Here is a 10,744-nt window from a genome sequence, read left to right as displayed (position 1 = left end):
GGAATATTTCCATTTGCTAATAAGGTAATGAAGTGGTCTGTAAATGCATTTTTCTGCCGCGGATGCATGCCGGGGGGTTCCGGTGCTGGTATTAATGGGTATCAGCTCCGGAGACCCCGGCATCAATCCCAGGCAGGAAAAAGGCCTGATTTTTTCTAAGTGTCGACCTTGCCGATGCTTCTCCCCTGCAACTTGCCAACTTTAGTTGGCGAGCCGGATTGCCTTAAAAATCTCAATTCTAGAGTGCCGATCAGCAGCGAAAAGCTAATCGGGGCTACTAGAATGGAGCGGGTTTCAAAAAGTGCCGATAAGTGCCGAAAAATGGCTTATCGGCACCAGGCAGCCGGAAAAAAATTCGGCAATAAAAAATGCCGATTTTTGGAGCTTATTGCCGCTTATTGAATCAAAGAGGCAATATTGGCGAGAAAATCGCAAAAAAAACGGCTTTTCAGCGCTTATTGCATGAGTCCCATAGCTTTAGAATTACTACTGCGTAAATTAAGAGACACGTCACTCCACCCTGTGTGAGGTATGCACAACACAATTACATTATTTGCGTCTTGTATCAATAGAACTTCAGATTTCAAGTAGAACATTTTGTACATGCAGGGGCTGCAAGACAGGCTAGTGTGATTAAAGTGTTTACTTGTATCTTTCTGCCACATCCTGATGTCCATTTAACCTTATTAGTAGTTGGCTGACTCACAAGAAAAACATTCAATACTTTGGATATTTGCCAGAAGATGACATCTTTTGCAATATTGGCATTTGTGAAATGCCATACGTCAAAAAAATGGAAAGCTGGCAAGACGTAACAAAATGCCAGAAATGGGGGTTATTCTTGATAGCACTTACAGTGCTAAATCAATAGCTTCCCAAGCATTCAGTTCATTGTTCTTTTTGTGACATTTTTCCTGGGGGCACTGAAAAGGCAGTTCTCTTTTACAGCTAATCAGGGGAATGCAATCAGCGGAAAGTAGTAAGTGCACATGGCTTTTACACTAACAGCTCTATTGAACAAAAATTCAACCATGCATAAGAGAACATTTTGGTAATTTTCTGAATGAAAGTGGTATTTAGTGCACACCACTTCAAAGATGCATTCACTCCTGAATAGCTTTTTGAGAAAGACAAAGAAAAGCAAAGTACTCTTAAAAATAATACCCTGTTTGTTAAATGTGTCCTTAGAACTCAATGTTTATGACTCTAATGCTTAGTTAAATCATTATTTCCTATAGAGGAAACTGCAGCCTTTCTTCTAGCCACAAAAATGTAAAAATTACCGACAGAAAAGGAGTGTAAGAATACGTTTCAGAAAGAGCTGCTTTAAAGATGCTTTAATGTTTTAAAATCTGTTTCAATTACTTTAGTGGGTCATTTTTTAATGATTAATTATAATAATCATAATAAAATCTGAAACAGATAAATAATGCTTAACTATGTCAGCATAAAATATTAAATAAAATAACATCTTAATTTCATATTAACTAGGTTGAATTATGTGGCACCTAACTGCAGGGGGGGGGGGGTGGCGGGGCATTGATTTAAAGTCCTCTTGTTATCATTCCACTGTGTTAGTCACTTTAGTCACTTAGCCACTCAATATTTCTTTTAGAACACTATTCACATCACATCATTAACCTAAAAATATTCAATTGTTTCAATGTTGCCATTTTTATTTTCAGTAAAAAGTAGTTATATAGCATGTTCTTATGGCACTGATGAAGTCATAGCTATGAAGAAGTGGCTCAGTGAGTAAAGGCACTAATGTGATATTGGCAGACCCTATACACACCACTTAGTATATACAGTGAAAAAATGTAATGCAATATTAAATATAGTGAAATTGAAGTGAATAAGATGGGTGAAAAATGGCTTTTTACCTCCGGTGGGGACTTGTTCCCACAGTCCCCCTCCACAAATTCTCTCTCCAAAGTTCCAGAGGGAGCTTGAAGCGACAGAACCTGGTTCAAATTCTGGTGTCAGCTCCTTGTGGCCTTGAGCAAGTCACTTTATCTCCGTGTGCCTCAGGTACCAAAAACAGATTGTAAGCTCATCTGGGCACGGACTGTGGCTGTAAAAATTCTATGCGCTGTGTACTGTGCACGAAACTAGAATTGTGAAGCACTTTGTGTTCCATCGGGAGAAAAGCGCGTTATTAAGTGACGTTATTAATATTTTACTAAAGTCTCTGAGCTGGAAATCTGGTGCGAAATGAATTAAAAAGAAACAGTATAAGCAGAATCCCTGAAACAAATTGATGTATTTTACTTAATAAATCCAGTGCAATTCTTTTACAATGATTTTGCCCCAGTTTTACAACCTAAAGACATTGGTAAATAACTCCCAAAGTGTGCATAACTTGACAAAAAAAAATTTGCAAACATATTGCTCTGCAATCCCTCAAAGATAATTTAAGAATGAAAAGTGCTACTGTAAGAATACTGACACGGTTTCTAATGGTTAATCCCCTGTATAATTTGCAATATAAAGGAGGAAGTATTACCAGCAGCTAAACTCTTACCTACTGTACAAGTATCCACTGACAAACCAATACAAACCCACAACTGGGACATATGGGCCAAATAAGACGTCTCAAAGAATATTATTTATATTCTATGTTGATAGTGTAGATTACTGTTGTGTATATTTTGCTGTACGAATGTTTTTGTTTATTGAGATTAAAGGTGTTCCGTTTAACACTTGACTTTGTCTGTTCCAAAAATAATAGCTCAAACGTTTGTGTCTGGACTCTGTTTGATAAATTCTCATCTTGTAATTCAAAGTGTATGTAGCCCTTGTAAGTAAGAGCGGGCTACTTATCCTTCTCCTACTGGAGTAAGCCCTGGTAAGGGCAGGAGCCAGTAGTAACCATGGGTTTCCCCCCCTTCAAGCCCTGCCTGGAGTGATGGGGACGGGCCCCCTGACTCTGTGCAGGCCTAGACAGAGGGGAGGTCCTGCTGACATCATGAGGGGCAGGGCTGACTCTATTTAGTGGCCAGTTCCTGTCAGTGACAGTTAGTTCTTGTCTGTCCTGGGAGTTGGAGGAGTTAGTTCTATGCTGTCCTGGGAGCAGAAGAGAGAGGAGAGTTTGGAGTGTGAGCAGAGCTACAGTGGACCAATGCCCCTCACCCTGCTGAGGGGGTGAGGGGAGAGATCTAGCCTCACCCATAGGGCCTACCCTGGGGTGAAGGCAGGGGTATTGCAGCCCCACCAGGCCATCCTGCTGGAGTACAGCCTGGAGGAGAGGAGAGGAGGAAAGAGGCCTGTACACATCTAAAGTGCGGGGTATTTATGAACTGCTGTGTGCTGCTGCTGTGTGCTGCCAAGGATAAGCTGTACAAGGATAATAAAGAGACACGGCTTCTATTTTACCAAGAGACTGTGTGTGTGTGATCTGGAGCATTCACCCTGGGACCAGGGTTCTTTCTCTGTAAGGGTCCTACCCCACATCCCTGGGGCTTATAGAGAATGGTGGCACTGCACCACTAAAGAATGAAGGCCATTACCCCAGAAGCCTGGTCCTGTTATCCCCAACACCAACGCGGGAGACTCAGGCCCTCCTGTTCCAAGCAGGTACACACCACCCAAGTACACGTAGCCAGCCTCACTACACCCTAGATAGCGATCTGTGTCTGGAGGGGGGAACATGGGTTACATTTGGAAGGCGCTGCTGAGATCCCAAACAGGTCAGGCTTTCAGCGAAGCAGAACGGGAAGAGTGAAGTGCACCTTCCGTGCAAGTGCTATGGAAGGTAGGGCATATCATACCAGGGGTAGTCAGGGGAGCGTGGACTCCCGCAAAGTATGCCCTGTGTACCCTAGGTGGGTGATGTAAGATGGGTGTATGGCTATTGCTGTTCTAGTCTCTTGAGGCAGATAGTGTGAGGCAACTAGGGGGTGTTAACCTGTTAACTTTGTCCAGGGACCATGGCCCAGGGCCCGCACTATGAGTGGCCAAAAGTAGGAGACGCCCGTACTTAGGGAGATGCCCGGTACACTAGCCAGCACCCACATAAAACACACCACAGAGCACTTGTAGGAACCGTCAGCGAGTGCGGTGCACAGAGAAAGAGTTCTGCCTAGCCTGGGGTATGCCACATCATATTTGTGGGTATAGCACTAAGAAATAGCATGCAGAGAGCATCAGAGAGTGTCAGTGGGTACAGTCAGTGTCTAGGAACGAGTGTTGCACTAGACACTGAGAATAGCGGTGATATACATTCTGGTGGGCTGATCAAAGATGGCGGCCGTCACTACATGTGCTCCGCGGAGCAAGAAAGAATTAAAAATGGCGACCACAGCGCCATCCACAGCCCAGCAGTTAGCAGCCCGAGCTAAAATGGCGATTCCCGCCAATCCTGGAGCGCGCACGTGAATCGTGCAAAGAGACTGTGCGAGAAATGTGGAGGGAGATGTGCAGGGGTTTGGCGCCAAACCCAGATTCCCTGCAAAAGGAGCGGCGCGAAAGCCGAAAGCCCACCCACCTGTGCTGTGACTGGCCAACAGACAAGGCCACGTCACACTGAAGGAAGGAGTGCCCCTCCTCTTGTTTCCACCAGAGGGAGGGGGCACAAGGAGAGCCAATCAGAAGAGGGCTTCCCCAGCGAAGGGAGGGACAGGAAGTGAGAGCGAGGAGCTTCACTTCTGTCTGACATTCACAGAGAGAGGAGCCGAAACTTTGAACTGTTCCACCCCTGAGCGAAATATGGCCGAACTGAGCACCACGATTTACCAGCTTCCAGGCGGCTTACTGGTAGGGGAGATTGAGGGCCACGAGTACCTCCGGTGCCTGTGTGTCCACTGCGGGACACCCGGACCGGTCCCAAGCACGAAAGCACGATGCCCTAAATGTGGCACGTACTACCTGTGGCCTAACGAGCCATGGCCATTGATCGAGACCCTGCGGGGTGCCTCTCCGGGGAACACTAACGGAGGTGGCGGAGACAAGAGACAAGGCTGCCCTAGTTCCCCGCGTCACCCATGCGGTAGGAACCAAGGCCCAGCCAGCTACTGAGCCGAGAGAACCATCGGCGGAGGAGAGCGCGACCGCAGTGGAGGTACCAGAGCGAGCCTGTTTTGTACCACTACCCACTGGCAGTACTGCCCAAGAACCCGGTGACTTCCTTGCGGAGGATCCAATCCTAATGTCTTCGGAGGAGGAAGACGGCGTCCCATCGGTGGCGATGCGCCCTACCGGCGAACCACCCCAGCTGTAACCAAGATGGCGGTCCACTTACCGGAGAGAGGGAGCAGACGAGTCCGGACACCTTCCGACGGCAAGTGCTGGTGCGGCCTGAGGCCCGTAGAAGTCCCACGGCCGTGGTGACTCCCAGTGTGACAGAGATGGCGTCTGATACTGCTCCGGAGGAACCAAAGATCACCAGCCTGCAGCGGAGAGGTAAGGAGACTCCACCACCCCCTTACTCCCGCCAGGCGAAGATGGAACCTGCAGAGGACGAGAAGGAGAGGCGTGCGGCCTACTTACCCGTCCTCGGACCGGATGACCCACCACCACCCCTTCCTGTCCTTGACGCACTTCCGGTGCGTGACCACGGAGCGGATGGAGATTCCGCGGGCACCGACGATGACATCACTTCTGGGTCCGACTGGAGAAGAGGCCCGGGAGCACTGTTCTCCCTACGGAGAGCAGCAATGGCAGCTGCAATGGCCACACTGCGTAGCCAAGGTCCTTCCAGAGGATCATGGGGCTCAGCGGAGAGAGCAACCAAGAAGATGCCCACTGGTCGCGGTATTACCCGCTTGCCCACTGATTTGAACATTGCCCCTGCCCAAACCCCCAGCTCCATCGCCCCGGCCACTGCCCCTGCCCCGTCACGAGTGTTACCACCGGGACCTAGCGGGGATAAATTGATCAAGTACCCCAAATATTCAAGAGATGTAAGGGATTGGGAATTGAGCGATGAAGGGTCTGATGGGGAGATACCGTATGATAATGTAATTACGTATACCTAACCTTGTGCCTTTTTCTGCTGCGTTTAGATGGAGGGCCCGAGGGTCCCACACTACAGCAGAGGCTGGGCCTGTAAGTGAAGTGGTAACAAGATGAACCCTACGGTGTACATCAACGCCAAAGGGTGGAGAGATTGCTCGCGCTCTACAGAGAGCGAGTATGTCCGGTGTCTCATCACAAGTGGAGTCGAAGGTAGACACAGGTAGCCCCTTATCAGAGTACGAGCACCGTGACAAGTGGGGGGGCACCCCTGTTCACCGGGTACCATGAAGGTATGGACCGCACCAGGTTCGTACTCATCAGAAATGACATAGTTGATTATTGGTGGGCGGTAGGTGCCTATACTCCCCAGGAGGTGGTGGATGAAATAGAGCATCGGTACCGGGAGATAGAGCAAAAGATCATTCTGCCAAAGGGGCCTAGTATTTTGTATGACGACATTGCCCCTGTAGAACTGGAGTTTTGGGTGCTGCCAAGCAGGGCGGGTCGGAAGAACTTGACCAAGTTGAGCCGAGCAGACAGAGCCATAGTGGCTAGGTATAGGCAATCCCATGGTTATGAATACCCTTATGTGCCTGAACCCATAATGCGAGAGATAGAGGAGAACAGGGATAGTTGGCTCCGAGAAGCCATACAAGAGTTCTTGCAGACGAAATTTGGTGAGGCAGGTTACCACAATCAGGACAGGATCAGTGAGTTGGTCAGGATCTGGAGTATAGGACGGGGCATATACATGCACAATGTAATATATCGGCCCGAGTCTGGGTCGGTACAGTCATATCATGTGACCATAACTGACCATAATGGTAGAAGGATATGGAAGCCTGATCTGAAGCATTATTATTAGGGTTCTCCCCGTTGGGAGTAACTGTATTCTGTTGATATCTTATCTCACCTGGTATTGTCTAGGAACAATAAACTGCCATGTTTTGTGTTTGTGTTCCCAGGTTTGTTCGCTGCAGGATGGTGCTGCTAAAAGTATGTCCAAGTGGGGACCATTGGATTTCACCAGAGGGAGAGTGTAGCCCCTGTAAGTAAGAGCGGGCTATTTATCCTTCTCCTACTGGAGTAAGCCCTGGTAAGGGCAGGCGCCAGTCGTAACCATGGGTTTCCCCCCCTTCAAGCCCTGCCTGGAGTGATGGAGGCGGGCCCCCTGACTCTGTGCAGGCCTAGACAGAGGGGAGATTGAAATGGAGGTGAATACAACAATCACATACAAAGTGCAATTTATACTAACCACTCGATCGCATGGGCCAGTTGCAGACACTTCCGGGTACGTCACATGGTACGGGTACGTGGCCCATGACCCGTGACGCAGGCCCGTCCGGTCTATCAGCCGCGCCACATAGTCAGAAACCTGGAGTGACGCCATTACGATCGAGTGGTTAGTATAAATTGCACTTTGTATGTGATTGTTGTATTCACCTTGATAAAGGACTGTAGAGGTCCGAAACGCGTTGGTGTGTCTTGTAACTTTTTCCTATCGATTAAATAGCTTTTATTTGGGTACGTACTCCTGCTGGTTTTATTGCTGCTTTCACAGCTGGATTTAGTGATTCGTTTTCCTCCCTCCATTTCAATCTGAAGATCTTTCCACAACGGATGCACATTCAACCCTGGGACACTGGATACATTTGGACTTGCTGCTTATGGTGGATGAAGATTCCCAAGTGAGTTTATTCCATACTGTCCATGTTTATTGTGTCTGCTCAAAAGGATGTTTCAACTACCGGTCACCTGCAGGTGTTATTGAAATTATCCTTACTGCCTTGATCTGTGGGATTTTATTTCAACTGGGCTGCATCCTTTAAGACATTTCATCATTTATGAACTAAGGGTTGTCTTCCATTCATAACTACATTTTTCTACAACAGAGATTGTCTTGAGAGCACCACACACTATTTTTTCTTTTTTTCTAGACAGAGGGGAGGTCTTGCTGACATCATGAGTGGCAGGGCTGACTCTATTTAGTGGCCAGTTCCTGTCAGTGACAGTTAGTTCTTGTCTGTCCTGGGAGTTGGAGGAGTTAGTTCTATGCTGTCCTGGGAGCAGAAGAGAGAGGAGAGTTTGGAGTGTGAGCAGAGCTACAGTGGACCAATGTCCCTCACCCTGCTGAGGGGGGTGAGGGGAGAGATCTAGCCTCATCCATAGGGCCTACCCTGAGGTGAAGCCAGGGGTATTGCAGCCCCACCAGGCCATCCTGCTGGAGTACAGCCTAGAGGAGAGGAGAGGAGGAAAGAGGCCTGTACACATCTTAAGTGCGGGGTATTTATGAACTGCTGTGTGCTGCTGCTGTGTGCTGCCAAGGATAAGCTGTACAAGGATAATAAAGAGACACTGCTTCTATTTTACCAAGAGACTGTGTGTGTGTGATCTGGAGCATTCACCCTGGGACCAGGGTTCTTTCTCTGTAAGTGTCCTACCCCACATCCCTGGGGCTTATAGAGAATGGAGGCGCTGCACCACTAAAGAATGAAGGCCATTACCCCAGAAGCCTGGTCCTGTTAGCCCCAACACCAACGCGGGAGACTCAGGCCCTCCTGTTCCAAGCAGGTACGCACCACCCAAGTACACGTAGCCAGCCTCACTACACCCTAGATAGTAATCTGTGTCTGGGGGGGGGGGGGAACATGGGTTACATGTATATGGACTGTCATGCATAAATATAAACCAACATTAAACCTTACCCTAGAGTCCAAAGATGGAATGTAGAAGAGCTTAAACATAGGTTAAACATTCATTAAACTGCTTATGGTAGTTTATCCAAGAAAATAGTCTATTGGAAAGAAATAGACCCAACTTGGCCCTAGCTGTTTCTGATAATCTGGATACCCATGGGAAGTTTGAAATAGGAAGCACGTTCCACTTACCCCACCTTTTTTAAACTCATCCCTTTCCACATAATTTTGCAAACAAACAGACCAACTCTGCTTCTTTAATGCAACATTTTTGGTGACTTTGTGCGAATGTTTCACACATCAATATCTCTAATATGTGCTACTATTTGCAAGTTGGTGTACTGTAAATAAACAATCCCTAGTTTTAGGCAATTGTAGTGGATGATAATTGGAGCAGCAACTTGAAAATAAATGTCTTGGCCTTATTTACAACATGACAAAGTGAAAAAATATAGTTTACATTGTTCCAGTTTTGGGGTGCACGGTAAGAGAAGGAGGAACGGCCGGATACTTTGTTGAGCCTTGGGACCATGAACAGTCTTTTGAAGTCTGATCTCAGGTGATAAGTGCTGCATGTGGTAGGGGTGAGGAGCTTGTTCAGGTAGCTTGGTAGCTTGCCCATAAAGAATTTAAAGGCAAGACAGGAAAGGTGAACTTTGCGCCTAGACTCTAGTGATGACCAATCTAGTTCTTTAAGCATTTCGCAGTGATGTGTGTTGTAGTTGCATTGGAGAACAAAACGACTAGGCCAGCTTTCCCCTGCAGACCCCAGTTAGACCCCAAATCACAGTAGGCACCTGCAGCTGTATAGGGAAGCCCATAGTTAGGGACCCTTTTCCCTGTGTTGTGCAGTATCAGGGACACAGTGTCTATGCCACGTGGTGACGCGTAACTTGTGGTCTGTGATCAGACCACCAACATTCAGAGACTATCTATGGTTGGACGCTCCTACTGGAGACTACCCCACGTGGAGGCGGAAGGCATAGTTGGAACAGACTGCCCGTTGACTGTTGTTCAGCTACACCTGGGGGCTGTGTGTGTAGGTAGGGGGGTTTATATTGTGTGTGAGTGTAGGTTGGTGGGCTTATATTGTGTGTAGGTATGGGGGCTTATATTGTGTTTAGGTAGGGAGGCTTATAGTGTGTGTGTGTGTGTGTATTTGGGGAGGGAGCCTTATTGTGTATGTGTAGTGACGGGGATGAGAGTTAGGAGGTGTGTGTGAGAAGGGGGGAGTGTAAGAGAAAACGGGGGGTGGAGGAGATTTCTCACAAGGCCGCCGACACGTGGGTGAGAGGTCTGGTGGAGATTTTAGTCCTGGGCCCCGGGAAAGCTGTCTGCGGCCCTGCCAGTTGATGTCTGGTTTTTGGTCCGGTAGGGTATATTTGCCCCACAGTAAATCATCTGCCAGCACCTGGTCATAGTAGAAAGAATCCAGACACAAGTATGCAAAATCCAATATATTGTATTAACTATTTCAAAAGCAATCGTGGCTATAAATAGTACTGTATGGTCACTGTAAATGTTTTCCTTATGTATGGTCCATTTACTTCGAAACATTGGATTTGTTTTGTAATATGTATGTAGCCCTTTTTCCAGTAACTAAAGGAACTACTGTACTGCCGTTACCTTTTGGCTACCAGAAGGACTGAGCCTCCACCACTGGGAACTTGGGGGGATCTCTTGTTTGCCTCGGTACAGGGCCTCTTGCTGTAAGGGATCCCAGCATAGCGGGATAAGCCCCTCACAGGAACCAATAGTAAACACACACAGGTATATAATAATGGGTTTTACTGAACATATAATATGCAACCTGTACCCCACAGTATATAACACACACAACCACAATACACCAAGTGAGTGTCCCCAAAGTACATAGAGTTCTGGGCACCAATATCCCTGATGTCCTTTTTCCCCAATGTCAGGGCCTACCCAAAAGTGTATGGAATAGCGCTATCCCGTGCATCGTTGGTGCACTTAGGTGTGGTACCTGCTAGGTGCTCCAGCACCTGGGTACTGCCGAGCAACAAACAGGGATCCACTGATCCAGTGACGTCGTAAATAACTCCCAAAGTGTGCATAACTTGACAAAAAAA

This window comes from Ascaphus truei, chromosome 5, assembly GCF_040206685.1.
Source record: "Ascaphus truei isolate aAscTru1 chromosome 5, aAscTru1.hap1, whole genome shotgun sequence".
NCBI lineage: Eukaryota > Metazoa > Chordata > Amphibia > Anura > Ascaphidae > Ascaphus > Ascaphus truei.
The sequence above is the reverse complement of the archived record's forward strand: the minus strand, read 5'-3'. Positions refer to the sequence as shown.